Source organism: Etheostoma spectabile, chromosome 11, assembly GCF_008692095.1.
Source record: "Etheostoma spectabile isolate EspeVRDwgs_2016 chromosome 11, UIUC_Espe_1.0, whole genome shotgun sequence".
NCBI classification, from domain to species: Eukaryota; Metazoa; Chordata; class Actinopteri; order Perciformes; family Percidae; genus Etheostoma; species Etheostoma spectabile.
In genome coordinates, this window is record NC_045743.1 from 8,247,769 (window position 1) to 8,269,539 (window position 21,771).

Genomic DNA, 21,771 nt, shown 5'->3' on the forward strand with positions numbered 1-21,771 from the left:
CCAACTCACCTTGCTATTTTATTTCTGTATTTTTTATTTTTATTGTCTTTATTAAATGGTTTTTTGTTTGTTTTGCTTTTTTGTTTTTATTTGTATGTAAAGCGTCTTCAAGGACTTTGAAAATCTCTTCATGTACTATAATTATTATTAATATTATATGCCTTATCAGTAAATCTGCAAATCTGCAACTCCAGTGTTAACATAATTTATAGTTTGTTAGATTTTGTTTCATTTTGTATTTTACATGTCCATGTGTCATGTTGGATTGATTTTGTGTCTGTCTTTTTTGTGAACATTTGGAAAAGTGTGTTATGTGTAGGTTGTTTCATGACAAAGAAAACCAAATCAAAACCATTGGGAGCTGGTAAAGTAGAAATCAAATCTGAAAAATCTGGAGCGACACAATCAGCAGCTTGGGGTTTCCCACTTCCTGGAAAGAATGAGTCATAAACAACTAAAGCCATAAACAATAGGAGCTTTGCAGCGGGGTGAGAGACAGAAATCTAACATGTGCTGGTGAATGAAGACAAGGCAAGGCACACCCCTGCAGTAAATAAGGAATTCCCTGCAGCTCTGCTCACAAACCAGAAGGCAAAAGTCCACCAGGTCACCAGTAACAGAAAAAAACAAACTAATAGCAGAGAAATATTTGAGGTCAGGCAGTAAAAATGCAGCTGCTCTTTGCTCCAAGCATGAAGGACAACGCTATTATCTCTAATATGAATGCTTTGATCCTAAAATTCCTCATTAGATATGAACATGTCGAGCAGGATTTGTCATGTGCAGCAACTTGGAACAAAACTCCCATGCCACGCATTTTCTGAGGGAAATGTTTTCATGTAATGCCAAGCACACTGAAAAATAGAGAAATCAGTTTATTTATTTACATGTATATATATATATATATATATATATATATATATAATATATACATATTTTCATTCATTCATAGGGTTTCTACATTTTCTGAGGGCAAAGGCATTTCAGGAGGCCCAAGGTCAAATTTAGACTGAGTCATAAATTGGCTTGTTTGATGGCCTACATTTTCCTCAATAGCAGGGGGAAGGCCAAGCCCATAAAAACGTAAAAGACGAGTCGGCCGACTGTGGGCTTGGCTGCCAGCATTGTTGTCCTGGGGACCTAGAGATGATCCCAGTGGAGGTTTCATGGTGAATAAAGACTGTTATGGCCCACTATTGGCATGCACAGAGGGCTCATGGAGATCATTACTGCCAGGGCTCAGTCAGTGAAGAAGTCACAATGGCAAACTCAAAGCTGAAGCCATTCCATTGTCAGCAGCGAAAAGGGGCTCGTCACTAACAGAGGGTTGCATTTCTCTTTGCTGAGGGATTCGAGGGGGCATTAAGGGACTGAGAAACAGCTAAGTCACAGATTTATGAAAAGATGTTTTTATGGTGCTGAAAAATGACTTTGACTTTTGGAAAGTCGCTCTCCCTCAACGTTATTCTTTAATCTGTAGCAATAATGGTTTGAATCTTAATCCTTTGAGGAGAATATATTGATCTTAGCATTTACACGTGCTAGCCTTACGATTTAACCTCAACTGTTAAGTGACACACAGGTTAAATACAAGAGAAAATATGCTAATGGTTTGTTGGAAAGATAAGGCTGGAGATATTCTCTATTTTTGTTTTTCTTAACAAATCGAACTAAAATACCAAAACCAACAAGGTGTTACTGGTTCCTATTGAAGATGTAAAAGGGGTCACACATACATCATTTCATTTTTACAAAAGGCAAAATAGTTTCCTAAAACTACAGGGCACTGTAGCTTAGCAAACATTACTCAAACAGGATTGCATTTGTTGGGAACTATTTTTAATTAATTAAGATTAATATTGATCTTAATGGTGCTCCGGTGAGTATTCATAGCAGAAGGACAGCGTATTTCATTGACTTAAAAAAAACTACAGTGTAATGAGGAACATGTTACCCTGTACAATGTTGAGTTATAAGCTTTGTCAGGCTTTGAAACCACAGGCAACAGTCTTTATATGATATATTTTGTGACAGTTTAGGTATTTTCATAGAATTTGTTGACAATAACAACAATATAGAATAACGCCAGACTTATCCTGTGCGTACAGACTAACCAAAAGCCCCAACAACCTTATTCAAATAACTTAAACAAGACGGTGCCTCACAGGTCTAAATCAGTCATGACTACAGTAATATCCCAATAACCTTTCAGCATAGCCAACGTTGAGAGGGCCTCACTAAATCACTGTGGTAGGCAGTTTCCAGTGTTTGCTAATAGCATTTGCTGAGTAGATATTAACACGTGAAGAGCGTGTGCATTGGTTGTGGTGAGAGGGGGGATTTAGGAATCCCTGGACAGGACCTCCATGCAGGCTTGCCCTGGATAGGCCACACGTCGCTCCTACAGCTGCCCCCCCTCCTTCTTCACTCAGCTGCATCTGCTCCTCATTAACACCATTATAATGAGCCGTTGCACCTGAGGTAAATAAAACTCTGGTGTGGCTCTCAGTCTGCTCCCTCACCCTCACATCAGCAGACCCAACACTGGCACTCTGTATGTGAGCAGAGTTTGCTGCTGTTGTCAAAGGGGGCTTGGATACCCCCCCTCGACCTGCCTTTTTTGTTTCTGAAAGGACATTAAATGTGGTCAGTGGAGGAGCTACTGGCTACACATAAAAACCCCCACAGGTTCTCCATTCACAGCCATGGCCACAAAGCGGATAATGAGTTCCATAAAACTGTCAGGAGGGAAGAATAAATGTGCATCGGATACACCAACCGTAATTCAGACGTGGCTCTAAGTAGCTGGAAGAATGATAAGAAATGGTTTTCTATGGCATTGATCAGACATTGCAGAAATATTCAAGCCCTGGTAAGAGGCAGCAGTAAGTCTCTACCCTGGGAACAGTTGTGGCCTCTGGTGGTGTGGACTCCGACTCAAGTCCAGCTCTCATTAATGTTAGAAGGTTAAATGCTTTTCAAAATTCAAGCAACATAGTTTCCAATCAATGATTTTTATTTTTTTTGCGTTCACATTGAACAGGACTGCAATTGTTTCCTTTTGACAAGCAATTCACATTAAAGTGCTGTCTGCAGCAGCTGTTTCTGTAAGTATTTTGGGGACTGATTAAATATTTTCTCCTGGAACAATTGAACTGCTCATTCTCACTTTATGGTCCAGTCATTAGTTCTGATATTTGCTTAAATACACTGAGACTTAGATAAATGACATTTAAAATCCACACAATTTTATTATTCTAACTGTACCATAAATACCCCCCAATCAGATTTAGTTGGATGTGAAGCAGTAGGCAACTTTGAACAACGCTGTTTTGACAAATGAACATGACATGCTGGGGGAAAATAATTTGACAGGTGACAAATGTTGAGCAGTGATACAATCTGAAAAGCAGGCCATCTGAAATATGACTCACTCTATTAAAATCATTCATGGAGGATATTGAATAGTTTGTTAAAGACTTCAAATATCTGATAAGATTTATTTTTATTTGATTAAATGTTTTTAAGATGATTACATATAAGACAAAAACCACAGACTTATGCTTATTGCAGCTGCACTTAGTTCTAGTGTGGCATATTGTGTGTTTGTTTGAGGGAAAACAAATCTCTCTCAGGGATCACACACTGAAATCCTCAGTCTATACTGCAGCCAAATGATTAGTTCAATGGCATATTCTGTCATCACTCTGTGTTGCACACAATTAAATGTTTGTATGAAAAATGTTTGAGATCCAACTTGACATGTAATTACATCAGCTGTGGAGTGTTGAACTAAATACATTTACTCAATTACTATGCAATATTGAGATACTTGTAATTTACTATGCCTTAAAACTTCTACTCGACTCCAATTCAGAGGGAATATTGTATACTTTTTACATGTATGTGACAGCTTTAGATACTATTACTTTGCAGATTCTGATTAATAATACAAGATGTAAATCAACTAATAAAGTATGATGTATTATGATAGATTAAGCTACCCAGCAGGATATAAAATATTTAAAATACAGTAAACTCCAGCTTTAACATCTGCAACATTACACATTAATGCATCAATAATTAAAGTCCAACAATACGATATATATATGCAGTAATTCTGAAATGTGTAATTCTGCATATTGTGTACTTTTAATTTTGGTACTTAAAGTATATTTTGATGCATGGCTTTTTTTTTGTAACAGAGTAAATTTAAACTGTGGTATTACTACTTTTATGTACGTAAGTAAAAGATCTGTATACCTCTTTAACCACTGAAATGGACAATTCATCCTTTGCTTCGCTTCCTGGGATTAATATAACTCTACCTCAAATAGGAACATTTAGCTCAACATGTTATTAATGTTATTTATAAAACATCACGAAATGAAATAGACGAAGTTGCTTGGGTCATTGCAAAAGTATGTTTTTGTTTCAGTAATCACCAGAACATGTTTGCTCTTCCAGGCGGGGGAGTTTCCTGCAGCTGCTGTTTGTCCACAGCAGCAGTGGGATCCAAGGTGACCTGCAGACAGTTCAGATGAACAGGAAAAGGATAAAACAGGCTGTGTGGAGTGATGAGCATACATCTAATTTTGAATTGTACTGAATCATCGTAGTGCTGGGGTTTAACACTGGTGTTTTTTGTTTGTTTCAAACTTTAACTATATTCAGCGTGCCATTGTGGCAATAGCCCTCTGTCCTCTTATTGGAAAAACAGAGCTATTGCTGAATTTCTTTTTTCCTGCCACATTATCACAAAATGTTTTATTTTTCAATACTTTTGAATCATGTAATGCTTCCAAATAAAATTGCAAAACAGAAACATGCTTTTGCAATTTTACTGTTGTGCATCTTTTTATTATAAATAATTTAAACATGTTACATCTACAGCTTATTTGGAGAAATATTGTCCATGATTTATGACCACATATGAGTTCAACAGACTTGCTTACTTTGATTCTTAACTTTCCAATCCAACACAAACACAGCAGTCATGCACAGTGAAGGTCAGATGTGTTCATTCTCTGCATGTTAAAAAGCTGCTGCTGCGAACACGATCATGATTGCTCAGATTTCAAAAACACATTGCGTGTACTGGAAATTGTCATGTGTTAGCTATACACAAATGAAGCATAAAATGAAAGTGTGATCCAAAATAAAAAAGGCTCCTTGCTGGAAAAAGTGCTTGGTGGTCCAGCAAAGAGCAACAGAAAACAATTTATATATAACCTAAATATATAACCATGCATGTAACATGCAGATCTGCAGTACAGCTCAGTGCTTTTCCTCAGGTTTCACTGAAGGTAAAAAAAAAACTTTTTTAAGTAACAAAAAGGAAAGAAAACAGGAGCAAACTGACAGAACATTTTTAAAACACACTTTACTTACGAAAGAGACCATTTAGAGCATATTTTTTTCCCATGAGCCTGTGTATTGCTTAAGCGCAGAACAGTTTAAATGACTCTGCGCCTCCCATACAGGAACTTATCATCCTTAGCTATCTTCATGACAAGATCTGTGCACTGCATACTTAAGCTGATTATTAAAAACAACTAATGCAATTTATTTATGAAAGTGTGTATTAAAGAATAAGTAGTGACCACTAAAAAGTTTAATTACTAACTAACCAAATCTGTGTACATTGTAGGACATATAAAATGTGTTCAGAGAAAGTCCCATTGTCATCATTAAACAACATAACCTTAAGTCTTACCTTTTTACCCTCTTCAGGTTTATGCACTTACCTAATCTTAAAAATTGAAATCCCTCACCACTATGATTCAGACACTATGTTTGGACCAGCATCACTGACCACAAGAGCACCATCAACAGGTGGGATTGTAACATAACATTTTTATGGTTCTTTGGGAGCTTTTCTTATTCTTGCTCAGTGCTTTCTTCCATGTTATGGACCCTGATGATTCCACATAAAACTAACTGTATTAAATTTATTTCTCGGTCTTGAGTCTGTGAGATATTGTGCTGTATACTTCCTGTGAGCTCACATCGCTTCCCACCTTTTTGTCAGTTTCTCTAATTTCTCCTCCATTCAGGAAGAGCACTGAGCTTGAAACGTGTTGCACATCTGCATGTTAGATTAAAGCAATTGTTAACTGTCAATTACATGCTTCTTTTTACTCAAGCATCAATTAAACCATTAACTGTCGGAAGCAATGACATGGTGCTCTTTGGATGCTTTTATGTAGGCCTTAGTGATCCCCTAATACCCCATCTGAAGTCTATTTCCCAAAATTCAGCCTTGGTGCAGAATTACAGTCACTAGAGCCACTCCCACAATGAGCTTTCCTTAGTATGTGTCCTTTCTGAGTCTGTAGCTTTTGAGGAGGGGGGAGGCAAGATTCCAGATCGGCCCATCTGAGCTTTCATTTTCTCAAAGGCAGAACAGGATACCCAGGGCTCGGTTTACACCTATCGCCATTTCTAGCCACCGGGGGACCATAGGCAGGCTGGGGGAATTTAAAAAAAACCTCATAAGTGAAATTTTCATGCTATGGGACCTTTAAGATATGAAACATGTTGTTGTATTTGCATCTTCTTATAATATGGGTAAAAATAACTAAACTCATGCAAACATTTTGATTGGTTACATGTGTTCACTGCCTAATTATCTTTTCTTTTATGCATCGGTTTCTTTTTTCCTTTTTTTTTTGGTCTTTGTATTTTCAGAAGCCAGTGATTTACTGTTCATGAATTTATGCAACAAGGGAAAGCAGCCAGTTCCTGGGGCCATAACTCACAGGCCAAAAGTCGGCCTTATTTACATTGTATACAATACAAACCTGATTTCTCATTTTGTTTTAAGCCTGGTGTGTAAATCTTCATGGGAATATGTGAGGCTTATAATAGTACACAACTTTGCTTTGTACTCGCCAACCAACCCTACAGCTATGCTTTCTCTTTGCTGTGCCTCTGCTAAGGCATGATGCAGATTGGTTTTTGTGAGGATCAAATGTCATTAAATTCATAATCATCATGAGATTTTTCCATAAAATATATTACTTTCAATGCTGATTTTGGCTGTGTATGTTTCCAGTTGGACCACCAGATCTTCGACATGTATTACAAAATTAATCACTGAAGTATTATATGAGATTCAGTTGAATCACATTCGTTTTTGTTACTGTTATCTTGTGTGTCTTTCAATGGCATCGGCACCGCACAACGTACAGTGTGGGAGTATCAGTAAAGACACTTTTCTGAGGTTAATGGATAAGCTTAAGGTCTCTCTCACACAAATGTTATTTTTATGGCCAACTTTGGCAGGGAGCCTTTTGTTTCATTAGACTGTGTCTTTATCATTTATGAATTGATGGAAACGAAAGGTTTTGGGGTCAGAGACACATTCTCCAAATGGTATTTCACTCATTCAGCCACAGGGCAAGAGTAATGGAATATGCTCATCCCTATACTGCTCTAAGTGGCTTTGTAAAAAGAAAGACAGCAGCCCAAATTCTGCACACAAATATTGCCAGAAGTAATGCATTAAATATTTTATATTCAAAATATTTGATGGCTATCCATAATCTTCATAACAGCTTTCATAGATCTATAAAAGTGTCTTTCAGTTTGTTTGGATTTTCATCTGCAATGAATTCTTAGTTTCCACAGGCTATGAAAGAAAAGTATGACTGTGTTACGTGTTTTAAATTGATTGGGTGGGCTTATTTAATTCAATTGCTGCCTTTTCTTACTTGGAGGGGCAGTGAAAATCGTTTGAGAATCAATAGACGGAAGCAAGCAAGACAAAAATAATTGACTGTTTTCAAACTCCTGCAGGCAGCAGAATAACTAACCAAAACAGCTCCCAGGGATGTCTTAAATTGGTTTTGCAAATCCTTCAGCTACATATCTAAACCAAGAAAAATGGTAATATAGAAATCCATCTCAAACTCTACAGAGCACATAAAGTTTTTTTTTCAGTTTTTTTTTAAAGTTCTGATAGTTATTCTGATATACAGTAGTATGCTAATGGTCAATAGGGTCGGCCTGAGCTAAAGGAGAGACAGGGTGTGTGGTTTCATCTTGACTTGTTCGGGGGTGTACAAACCAGATGCGGTGAGGTGGAGCTCTCCCCCATGGAGCTGCCTCCCTGGGTGCCTGGAGGTCCACTTCCAATCTATTTGCTGTAATTGCCGTCAGAGTGTACACCTTGGAGTCCTCTAATTCCCTCTTTTATTTCAGCCACCATGAGGGAGACCATCTGTCCTCCTGCCTGCACTTCCCCCACCCTTTGGGCGTCAGGGCTTTCCCAGTCTACACACACACCACACACACACACACACACACACACACACACACAACACACACACACACACACCACACACACACAGACAAACACAGCATGCCAAGATTTCTGTCTGAGACACCAGGGCTTTGATACATCACACCTTCGCCCAGCCAGCATACACACGACTGTAGTAGAGGACATGAGTGGTTTTATGAGGTGCCAGTGAGGATGACCACAGCGCTGTCACATAAAAGCTAAAAGTTGTCAGAATAATGAAAGTAATGTGACACAGTTGCCCATCTGCTGACTTGTTTCATTCTTTCAGTTTTCCTGAAATCTAAGAGGCTTTACCCTCACTCACACACACACACACACACACACACACACACACACACACACACACACACACACACAAACAGTGGGCATCATTGCTGAACACAAACGGGCCTTCTTTCCCTTTAAAGATTTAGGTTATAATATTTGCTACCTGCTACAAGCAATCCTTCCCCCTGGGAAAGCTGACTCAAGCTGTTGTTTGTGGTTACCACAGCTCAATGTTTTCTCCTGAGGTGGCCACATTTTGTTTTAGAGACGACAGCTTTGTTCCAGACCATTGGTGACAGGCAGGGCTTGACCCCAGCTCCTTGGCGGGACAGGTGCTGTGCAGGTGCACACCTTTACCTCAGCTTTATATTTGGCTTTTGTCCACAGCTTCTCTTAACCCTTAGCATCTCCTTACTGTTAGCTTTAAAAAATCTGAAAAACAAATTTATCTCAGTATTAATTTCCATTGTTTTGATCAAAAGAATTTAAAGGCTTTGCTACAAATGCATTCTGCTTGAACAAACAAAAATAGAAAGATATGCAAGCAGCAGGTCCATAAAAACGGAATAACAATTGACATTTTCTGAATCTATCTCGCTGCGTCCGTGCTCTCTCACTGCGTCTTTGTTTGTGCTTTTGTAGACTGCAGCCACAGTGTCTGGGGCGCAACTGATTTAAATACCATCCCATCTCATTAACATGCACAGATAGAGCTGCGAGGGCCAATTACATTCATCTTGTCAGGTGGCTGGGCTTCTAAGTCGTTAATATTTTATGGCAACACGCTCCCCCAGCCACAGCAGCAACACACCAGTGCTCTTACATTATTCCACAGCTCAAGACACAAGATCAGAAACATTCCCGTGAATACACTCTCTTCTAAGCATAAAAAATGAGTGGAGGGAGGAAACTGGTGGAAAACCACATGAATTTATGCTAAACTGATTGTTATCAAACAACTAAACCTTCAGAAAAAAGAAAGATGTGAATGTTGTCTCCAGTAAAACTGTATAGGCTTTCATTTCAAAAGGTTCTTTGGTGTTTCTCTACTATAATAAAACATGCGTCAGATGATAAAAGACTTTTCTAAAAACTCAAAAGAAAACTTCATCAGCTATTTTGCGGGAGATCTCCCAAAACTATTCTTGAACTCCCTCATGAAGCTCTCTTTTGGAGGAAAAAGAATTTTCTATAAATTGTGTCTCTGATAACTCATCTCACTGTTTATTCAGGGTTTAACTACACACTAAAAACTCCTGGGTTATTTCTTTAACCCAGTTTTTTGGGTTGTTTGTGTTGGGTTAAAATTATGGGTTATTTGTTCAGCGAGTAACCATTTTCTGGGTTATAGGGCTAACGTTTTGACCAAATTCCTGTTTTTGGCTGGTTTCTGGGTTATTTTTCAAAGAGTAACCCACATTCTGGGTTACAGGGTTGGCTTTTGGTCTCTCTCTCTCTCTCTCTCTCTCTCTCTCTCTCTCCTATAATGTATTTTTTGTTGGAGGGTTGTATTTTAGGAAGTTATTATGTTATCACGTTAACATAGTTTATAATATGAACAATCACTCTTGTGTGTTGTGTACATTATGATAAAACAGTATTACCATTTGTAAGAGAAATAAAGTGACACACCCTCTAAACATGGATTAACTAAGAAATAGAAGAGACAAGTTCATATATTACATCCTTGTCCCTATAACAGTCTGCCAGAAATTCAGAAGCGGAAGAAGAAACACCTCCTTCCCGCTCTACCCCCTTAGAAGAATACCCCCTTAGAAGAAAAAGTTTGATTTTCTGAAATAAGGCATACTGGCATGGCAACCCAAGTAAGGTTATTTCTCACCCAACTCCTGGGTTAAAAGGGGAACAACCAATTTCTGGGCAACATATTGGTCCAATTGTTTGCAATGTGGCCTCACAGCAAGAAGGTTCTGGGTTTGAAATAACCCAGAAATTATTTGGTCCCTTTTTAACCCAGGAGTTGGGTCAAAAATAACCCATTATGGGATATTTTTCACCCAGGAGTTTTTTGTGTGTACACAGACAATACTTGTTAGTAGGAGTACTTAAGGTTTTTGGTGTGTTTGGATTTAAGAAAAATACAAAACATTGCCAGATGTATAGGAACATGAGTGAATAACCCAGAATGAACTAAAATCTCTGGCAAAGCTTTCAAACAGCTTGATGAATGTTTTCTTTGAAGAGTTCAGTCTGTTCTGAAGGCAAAGAAAAGACCTAACTGAGTGCAGTCTAATTGTAAAATCATGTTTAGTCACTCTGCTCCAAACTGGATTCTGGCCAGATAATTCTCTTTGGTGTAATTAGGGAGTCCACAAGTAGATCAGCAAGTCACACATGCTAAGAGGAGTGGTAGGTAAACAAGACTCACACACATTTTAGAAGAATTTCATTTTTTTTGCCGCACGTTCTTTACACACAAATTCAAATGTCCTATATTTTGATGAACTGAGCAAAATTCAAGAACAATAATCCGAGTAAAATCTATGACTGGGCACTTGTAATTCCTTTAATGACTTCTCTAATGAAAGCAACCAGTCTTTAGAACAGTGACTGCAGCTTTTGTTCCTCTACTGTACAGAGCGAGGACGGCCTGAGGAGACAAGCTCAACACATTTCTGACTGGTAACAGCAGAACTACAGTGACTAGCCTCCTGGCTCTGTGGTGAGACACACCAAGATTGATGTGTGTTCCTGACAAATAGCCTGGACGGCCATTTATATGGAGGACTGCTTCTAGGCAATGTGAGGGGAAGAGTCACTTAGAACAATTTCCTCACACAGCATGGTCCTTTTGCTTCATCTTGCCAGGAGAAATTATATTCAGAGAAATAGCCTTGCTTTCAATCTACAATGTATTGTGCCTTATTGTACCACAGATATATTTTGACAACACAATCAGGGGAGAAGAAAAGAGCTGTCCCTTTGAGTTGATCGATCTGAAGATACATAATAATTCACTGTGCAAACTGTTGCTGTGGACTAACATTATGTTACATACTGCATGTCTGAGTCACAGTTTAATATGTGTTTATTAAAAATCTAAACATTTTTATTTGACTTCAAATATGCTCCAATCTAATCAACATCACATCACAAAGCCTGAATGTTTAAATAGATAGATAGATAGATAGATAGATAGATAGATAGATAGATAGATAGATAGATAGATAGATAGATAGAGAGATATTTATTGATCCCAAAAGCTGGGAAATTACGGTGTTACAGCAGCACACGTACATTAGTCACACAACACAGAATATAAATATAAATGAGATACTAGGAAAAAATATACATGCATACAGTATACATGAAATAATAATAATAATAGGAATAAAATGTAAGATTAAAATATAAGAAGAAATATTTAAATGTATACAGGATGGGAAAACAAAATGTGCAACTGCTTAAATAATATGCTAAATGTATGCTAAAATGTAAATGAACCAATTGTGCAGGTTGCCCTTTGTGCAGTAGTGTGTTGTCCAAAAGTCTTATCCAGCCCCCAGTGATGACATGTTAAAGAGTTTTATTGCCTGTGGTAGGAAAGATAACCTGTAGCGGTCCGCCCGGCATCAAAACTGTCGGAGCGTCTTAGAGAAGCTGCTCCTCTGTTGGACCAATGGGGGGTGGAGAGGGTGGTCTGGGTTATCCATAATAGATAACAGTTTTTTCAGTGACCTCCTCTCCACCACAGCTTCAAACGTGTCCAGTTTGCAGCCGATCACGGAGCTAGCCTTCCTGATCAGTTTGTTCAGTCTGTTTTTATCGCTGGCTCCGATGCTGCTGCCCCAGAAGATGGCGGAGGGGAACAGAGCGCTGGCCACAACCGACTGGTAGAACATCTCCAACATCCTGCTGCACACGTTGAAGGATCTCAGCTTCCTCAGGAAATAGAGTCTGCTCATCCCCTTCTTGTAAACAACCGTGCTGTTGACCTTCCAGTTCATCCTGTTGTTGATGTTGACACCCAGGTATCTGTACTCCTCCACTATGTCCACATCACTTCCCAGTGTGCAAAGGGGCTGCGGAGCCGTTCCCTTCCTCCTGAAGTCAATCACCATCTCTCTGGTCTGGAGACCACTCCACAAAGTCATCCACCAGTGCCTTGTACTCTCCCTCCTGTCCATCCCTTATACACCCAACAACTGCAGAGTCATCAGAAAACTTCTGTAGGTGATATGACTCTGAGTTGTACTGGAAGTCTGTGGTGTATAAGGTGAACAGAAAAGGAGACAGCACAGTCCCCTGTGGGGCCCCCGTACCACTCACCACCACATCAGACAGAACACGGTCCAGACGGACAAACTGTGGTCTGTCTGTCAGGTAGTCAGTGATCCAGGAGACTGTGGACGCACCAACACCCATCAGTCGCAGCTTCTCACCTAATAGCAGTGGCTGGATGGTGTTGAATGCACTGGAGAAATCAAAAAATGAGATTCTCACAGTGCCGCCACCGCCATCCAGGTGCAAATGAGCTCGCTGCTTGCTGTTTCTATTAAAAGAGTAAAACATACAATTGCAAAGTTGTAGCTTTTGATATCTAGAAACACTGTGTCCTGTGGAATTCATCTCATCCTGTGTATGAAGGAGTCAGATTAATTTAATGTTTGTGGCATCAAGTGACACGGAAAATATATTGACATTTGAAGCTGCTGCAACTGCATTGTGTGTCAGACAGCAAAAGTATGATTGGTGGAGATTCGTGATATTGTCGCTGAATGCTGCAAATTAATTCACACTTCAGTGAGCAATGCAGTAAACTATATCTGTTTCAATTTTTTTTTTTAAAAGGAAATTAAAAAACTTTTTTTTTCAAGTGTTATTTAGATAATCATATTTTTTATTTTCAAAATACGGTAGATGCATACAATAGATCTATTATCAAGTACATTAAAAAAAATCTCAGTGCGTACAATATTTTTTATCTAATAAAATTCCTACTGATCCTTGTTTAAGCATAAGAATAATGCAAACAATTCTTAGAGTGCAATGTTTCCTCTCCAGTTACATCATTCTGTAAAAAAAATACTCTGGTACAAATAAAAAAAATATAATAAAGAGTAATAACACCAAAATCTTCTGAACATAACTCATGTCTCTTATCTGTTGTGTCGTAGCAGGGCATTTCCTCATATCTCATTTCTCAAACAGCCAGAATAACTAAAGTGTGAGGTGTGAGCTGCTCCACATTTTGCATATCAACCATCTTCCTGCTGACAAATGTTAGCTTTAATAAAACCACAGAGCGGAGACGGGACCGGGAGGGAAGCCCACCAGGACAGGACTGGAGCTGAGACAATTTACCAGGAAATGAAAAAGTAGAATTGTCTGCGGGAAATATCAAAATCATCATAATCATTTGTCAAACTGTGATCTATATCTTCACTACAGCTCAGACTGTAAATCGGTTGCAACTACTCATTGTTTTTTAGAACTTTTTGCGTTATGTTCTTTGTCTGCATCTTTTTACAAAGACACAATCCTGTCTATTAAGCAAGTGTCAATCTGCTGCTGCACTCATTACCATTTGAACCAGAGCTGAAAAGTGAATTATTCTCTTTTCTCATATTATTATCATGCAAATTGATTGTAACATTGAACCAAAGAATACTTTGTCATTAATAAACATTAATAAAAACAGATAGGCATGTCCTTATGTGAGAATCATGTAGTACACAGCCAAATGTTTAGCGTCATAGTGTTTAGCTCTTAGGCTTTGCATTCAGTAACATTCCTCATAATATAATCAGGAATTGTGTGCAGCATTTGCAGGTGTAAAGCACTTGGTATGAGGGGAATGATGTGCATAAGAGCATGCAAATGACTGTGAAAGGTTCACATGCATCGAGTTTAGTAACCCCACCTGTAACCGCAGGAACTTAATTTGTTACATGCGTTTTGCTTCCTCAAAGGTATTTTTGTGACCTCACACTGTCTACTTTCTGCCTGGAACGATGACAAGTCTAAATGATGATAACAATGATGATAACAATCCAATCCAATTATTTACACTCTCAACTCTGTACAGTAAATATGAAGCTAATGGCAGCAGTAATTTAGCTTAGCCTTTTAAAACCACGTGTTTACATTTTGTTTTATGTTGTTTTCCTGTTTGTTAAAATAAAAACAAAGGTAAAAATATGGAAATTAGTGAGCCATAAAGGTGCTGGTTGGGAGATTAGATAATTTCTAAACAGAGCAGTGTTTGCTGTTAGCAGTCTTTATGCTACACTAACAGGCTGCTGGCTGTTGCTTCATATTTAAACAGACACAGAGATGAGGGGTATTAATCTTCTCATCTTACTCTTGGCAAAAAAGTGAGTATGAATATTTCCGCAAACTATTCCTAAATATTTCCGGTCTAGTCTGTGGAAATGCTTAGTCTTTCTGGGCAGACAGAATACATCTGTGTGATCATAAAAATACCTTGAAGATACAACTCACTGCAGATAACAGGTACAAAATAAAATAACTCTAAGGTTTGATCAGGGAATGTCACGGTATGTGACTAAATCATGGAGTAACATCACTTTGGCTGCTCATCAAAGCAGTATCTGCAACACAGGAATGCTGGGCTGGTTCAGTTACAACTTGGAGTCCTTGATTAGGACATGCTGACCAAATGGCCCTGAGCCATATTGGAAGGGAAGCATCCTTCTCTCCATTTCCGCACTCCAGGTCTTATCCTTTATTTAATTGCCATAATAAAATTATGCGAATAATGTGTGAGTCATCTGTGTTTTTTCGCTGGAGCAACACGCCTCAAGTACGAACGTCAGAAAAGTAACTGTTGTAAAATGTAACAGCTATTAGCAAGTTGCGAGCATGTGTATTACAAAAAAATACATATTTAAAAAAAAAAAAAGCCTTTATAAAAATATGTCTTTAAATCAAAGACTAAGCTCTTGCAGGGGTGATTTAGAAAGGATATAAGACTACATCCTTAAATAAGCTGCATCTATTTTAATGGGTGAAGCACAGACAGTAAACTGGTTAAAACATTTCATATGGAGAAAATGCTGCTGCATGATGTTAACCCACACAAAAAATAATCAAATCAGAGAGGATGCAAAGTGGGGGGGAATTTGATTTCTGTATTAATTAGAACCTGATATCATCAACCTCGGCACAGCGTCCTGACTTCTCCAGATCACAGCAAGCTGGGAGAAGACCCCATGATGAGACACAAAATGCAATTCCCACCAACTCCCTCCCACTGTTGTCCCTCACCCACTGAGCTGAGGAGACGGCCTATTAGAGGGTGATGTGCCAGGACAATTTGCTCTTCAAAATGATCTTTCATAGACATGAGAACAAGGACATCTTCTTTTCTGCATATATCATCTTATTAGGGTACAACCAGTACAGGGCTCTAAAAATTGAGGAGTAAAAAGTTAAAATTCTGCCAATGTATAACCACCATTTATTTGTTTTGACTTGTTTTAACAGGTCTGAAATGAAACTAACTGGGCAGACACACTGCATACGAAAACCCAGTTTCACTTTCATGAAGCACAGCAAAACATAGATTCCCTGAGCGACACAGACTTGCTAGCTATTTTAGTTGCAGCCTCACATTTTTCCGTCCTCCTGTGGCTAGTTATGTTGTTTTCTGTGAACTTCAGTAAAATATTCTGAACGGTATGCATTGTTTCTACTCATTTTCCAATATGTCTGCCTCACAAAAGTCAATTGTTGTGGCCTGCCTTTAATTAATCCATCTGTAGTGTATCCCATCGGGATGTCGCCGCCTCAGATGCTTCCCCACATACAGTACAGGCCGAGCAGACAACTTTCACACAGACCCAGAACGAGAACTGCAACTGCAGCAGTGCACTTCATTACTGTAAAGCAAAGGGTAAACTACAGAGTAATCCTGTACTCTAGCTGGCAGTCACTGCTTGCACAACCTCCTGAGCAGATGAAGCATGGTGCGGTGTGCTGGAGCCGACTGCTACATTTACTTAAAGGATGTTTCCATCCCTGGTGTGTCATTTGAAATCTGTTCCTTGATATCTTTGCTTCATTCCAAACCAATTAGCACTTGATGGTCTGCATGAAGTTTGTTTCCACTCCAGTGAGAGCTAATGTAAATAGTTAATGTGTCGCCAGCCAGCAGATCTTTGAGGTTTAGTACCAGGAAACTGAAACTCTAACATAAGCAGGAGCATGTGTTAGATGGGTTGTATTATACATTGTTTATTGTTCAAACTTTATAAATAACATAAAACTTTATAACTTGGAGAGCTATACATAGTGCAGATATTTACATGTATTGCTCAATTCACCCTACTTTAGTTACTGTAGAGGTGTGGAGCAAATCATATACAACTTATATAAAGCCATCATAGTATACAGTTCAGAAAAGAGCAAAACAGTTGAAAAATAAGGGATTCGAGGGACCATGCCAACAGACTGCTAATCAGGTCAAGGGTATAACTCAGTTGTGTACTGAGCCGAAAACAGATTATTGCCTAAAACTTTGTGTTAAGATCAGCTGATGCTGATTATAGACGGAAATGCCATTTAAAAAACTCAACATTATATATATATATATATATATATATATATATATATATATATATATATATATATAGACATCAAAGCATTTCATATTTTTAAAAATTAAACTATTAATGACTTTAAAGGATGAGTTTAGATTTTTTCAAGTTTGTCATAAAACAATACTCACATTCCCATATGTGCATTGAAACAGGTTTTGCTTGCAGTAATCATTCCTCTTGTTCCTATTGGCCATAGGAACTTCCAAAAGCACTTAAATGATGGGGGACAAAATCCAAAGTCCTCATTTTGTGCAAAAAGAAACATTTGTATGAACCTCACATGAGACTTCCGCAGTCTGAGTCAGTCAAATCAAGTGAATTTCTCAGTTGCAGCCTTTTTAGTATAAAATTCCTTCTTTGTATTTCCCAGTGTTTTCTTGTCAAACTGCAGCAGAAGGGTAGTACTGCAAAGAAGGATTTGATACTAAAAAAAAAAAAGTTTTGAACAGAATGAGGACTGTAGATTTTGTCCACAATCTCTTACATTGGAAACCCTTTAGACATTATGGCCAGTATAAAAAAGAGGAATGATTACAGCAAAACCTGTTTCAGTGTTAATATGTGCACCTCCTGTTTTAAGACAGACTTTAAAAGGTGTGAACCTATCCTATAAGAAAATGCATACAGACAAAGTAACTGGACAATATAAACTTATGTAATGTTTATGTGTTTGGTCTTGTGTCATGGTTGTACGTGTGTGTGTGTTTTCATGTGTACACAGGGCTCGACTAATGACCAGCCAACATCAACTTATAACTTATACATATTATATCATTACTGATATGTGGGTATCCGTGTATATGTTGCCCCATTTGTAACACAAAATTGCAGTACATTTTGAAACTATAGTTTAAGGTCATTTGGAAACAGTGTCACCACCACATAGTTTTGCCACCATAGAACACTGACAAGTTGATTTTTTAATTGTAATATTTGTTCATGTTAATAAATATTACTATCAGTTACCATATGCATATTTTTATCAGTGTCGGTCTCAAATATTCAGTATCGGTCGGCCTGGAGTGCACGTCTCATTAAAGATTGTAAAAAGTATTGGCATAACATCAATGGCAGACCGTTTCTGTTACTTGAAAAGGTGGCAGGTGATAAAAGATTTTCTGTTCTCAGCTTCTTTTCAATCATCAATTGTGTATTATTTTGTACAGACTAAGGCTTATATTTTGTGCAAACTGCGATTGAGAAAAATAATGAATGAATGAACGAGCATCTTGCACCATCAGTAAATTAAAACTGTTCCCTGATTATCCTCAGACGTGTCTACTGTTTTTTTAACAGTGCATGATCACTGATTTAGCGCAGACATCGATGGCTGCTGTAGAAACGACTTGATTATCACCTCGTTTTGACAGGATGAATGTATTATCAAAGGCAATTAAAGTGTCAACAGTGTTTGCACAGAGAGATGGATGATGCTTTGATGATCTTGATGAAAAGCTATATATTGACCCGGAATGAACTGTCATCCCAGTTATCTGAGACATATTCACACACGGCTGTTATCTCTGCCTGTTTTATTGTTGAAAGGGTTATTGTATTTTTCTTTTTTTTAGGGAGGAATTGGTGTATATTGTTACCAATATGAGTCAAGTATGGTTAGGTCATAATTTGTAAAATATTAGGTCACACACAAGAGAACAAAAACAGCAATGAGGCCTTGGGAAAGTCTCCAAGGCATTTTCAACTTGCATTCTGATTGGCTGCAGACATACACACCCATATGTTCTTTCAAGGGGGAAGCCATTTCCTCAAGGCTTTCCCGATGTAAGTACAGCATGTCTTCCATGACTTTATGTACAGTCAAAAACTCGTGCTTGTGCATTAGTGTGAGAGATTTATCACTTAAGCTTGTTTCTTTTGAGAGGCACTGCAACTCTTTGTCTCTGTGCTCTGTAATAAGAGTGTAGAAAAATGTACACTTATGTAACCGTCAGAGGAGTTTTTATGAAATCTGTCTTAAACTGAACGGCTGGTGATGGCTGGTGTGGAAGAGAAGTGCAGAGTAATGGCATTGGTAATTGGGAAAATATGTCACCTGGGATATGAGGTGTTTGCAGGTGAAGTTAATGGAGGGATTGCTTTGGCTAAGGGTGTATATGAATCACCGATAATGTGTTTTAAATACGGACAGCCATGCTGTCACTTCAGTTCAGACAACCTGGACTGATAGGTTTACATAACTGACTGATTGAGGTCATGGCTTTAAACTAATACTCCCTATATCCTAATGGAAGTTTGGTTCACATCTAAATCTCATGCAGGAAATGAGATGAATCCAGTTACCTGGTTGCTTGTAAAAGACGATATTTAGCGAGAAGGCCAGCGTTTATCGCCGACCCTGTGTGCATGTTGTGGTTAATTATTATTTCCACAGGAAATCCCTGCATCCAGCCACGACCCCCAACTGAAACACACTGACACAAACACACTGACACAAACACACACCAACACGCACACACACACACACACACACACACACCACACACACACACACCACACCACACACACACACACACACACACACACCACACACACACACACACACACACACAACAACACCACACACGAATGCAGCGCATCCCAGGGCGCACGAGGGAAAAGGTAATTTGTCCAGCTCAGAAATAAGGGTCTCTCCATTTCTCTCAGCAGGATGATGAAAAACATGAAACCGTGCTGCTAATGAAAAGAACACTCAGGATGTGTATTATTATTCCATCAGTCTCACCTAGTGAGCCCTGGCCCAGGTCCACGCCAGAGGAAGGGCCACAGCTTTTCCACCCTGTCCTTTCAGAGCGATCTCGTGGTACGGCTGCCACTTGCAGATTTCCTCTTCATTCATTCCACAGGAATTTGGCTGCCATTTCCTGAGCAGAGGAGAAGGTGACTGGCTTCGTGCAGGGCCAAGCTGGTATTTATCTAACCACACACTGGGCTTGATTCATGTGAAACAAGCACGCCCTGTAAACAGTCTCATTACTAAACTCCAACACTTCATTACTCAACAGGCCAAGTCACTAGCTGGAGAGGGAGCCTAAAATCCAGTGGTTTGAACACATCCAGTGGTTTGAAGACATTTGCCTTGATATGTCCACAAGGGGACTGATGGATTTATCTCCAAGGTAATAAGATCTTAACATTCGACTGATGTGGTTTTCTCTGGCTATACAATCTCTGAGAGAGCAAGGTCTAAAGTGGCCGCTGCATGACTCTGCTACCAAGCTGCGTTTAGCTTGGTTTTTACTCGCTGGCACCAACATTGGCAGAAAACAATAATGACTCAAAAGTGAGGATTTAATCCTTACAACAGGGTCCAGGACATCTAATGTGGGTGTTGTTCAGTCTACACCTGAAGCACATAGCATCAAACAAATCCACCCCTGCAGCAATGCTAACCTTATATTCTCATTTGCCTTCTGCCAGCACCGTCAACATGACAATTTGCAATACAACAAATCAATGTAATGTAATCTAATACTTAATTTGATTTAATTGTGACAAAAACAGACATATTCATTGCCTCCTAACCGCATTACGGTTATCATAGCGGGAATCACACATTATTTCTTAATATCCTCTGTCATTTAATCTCTTGCATTTGCACAACAGGAAGCTAGGAGGGAATCATTGCCCCTCTAAATCTATTTGTTGCACCTTTCAAACTCACAGCTCTCCTCACGGTGGGTCACCTGTAATTTGTAATGTTAAATAAAGGGCAATTCATTTCCTGGAGGGCTGAGCAGTAACCCAGACTAATAGTGAATCAGCCAAAGATTCAAATTCATTACACTCAAGGTGCCGGGTTGTTTCTGTTCGTACCTGCATGCAGCCATGAATATTACAGCAGTCTGAGAAGATGTGTTACAGCAAAAGAAGAGTTACAGCAAACGTTCCTTATATACAGTAAAGTCACAGGACGCAGTCAATAAAAAGCAGAGAAATTAATGTGTGCAAGATAACATCTGTCAACAGAGTCTGGCGTTTGTGTTATTATTTACAACTGATTCTTTTTATTACAGCTGTATTTTGTCTCTGAAATTCATAGATATACTTGGTGATTGTAAACACTTTTCACTGTGACAGTGTATCCTTTTGTGTTGAGTTGAATTGAATAACAGAGATGGACAAGACTTTAAAAAAACACAAAAAAGACATAGTGTAATGAGATGATATTAATACAAGTGTCATGGAAGAAATTATTTCTGTTTGCATGCTGTGATGGGCTGTCTTCTGTTTCAGTATAATAAGATAAGACAATATTTGCAGCTGTGAAAAATAACTATGTAGAACGTGAGGTACTTGTACTTTACTATTTCCATTTGAAGCTACTTTACTTTATAATTCTACTAAAGAACATTCCAAAAGCAAATATCATAGTTTTTCTCCACTACATTTATTTGACAACAGTAGTTACTTTGCAGAGTAAGATTTTACAAACAAAAAACAATCAATTTATACGATATGAGGCATTGTTACATATTAAACTGCACATTACAATATAAAGTAGCTAAAAGTATCTCCACTTTCGCCCAACTACAATATTAAAATGCTCTCTACATGTTAATGCATCAGTAAAATCATCTAGTAATACTGATT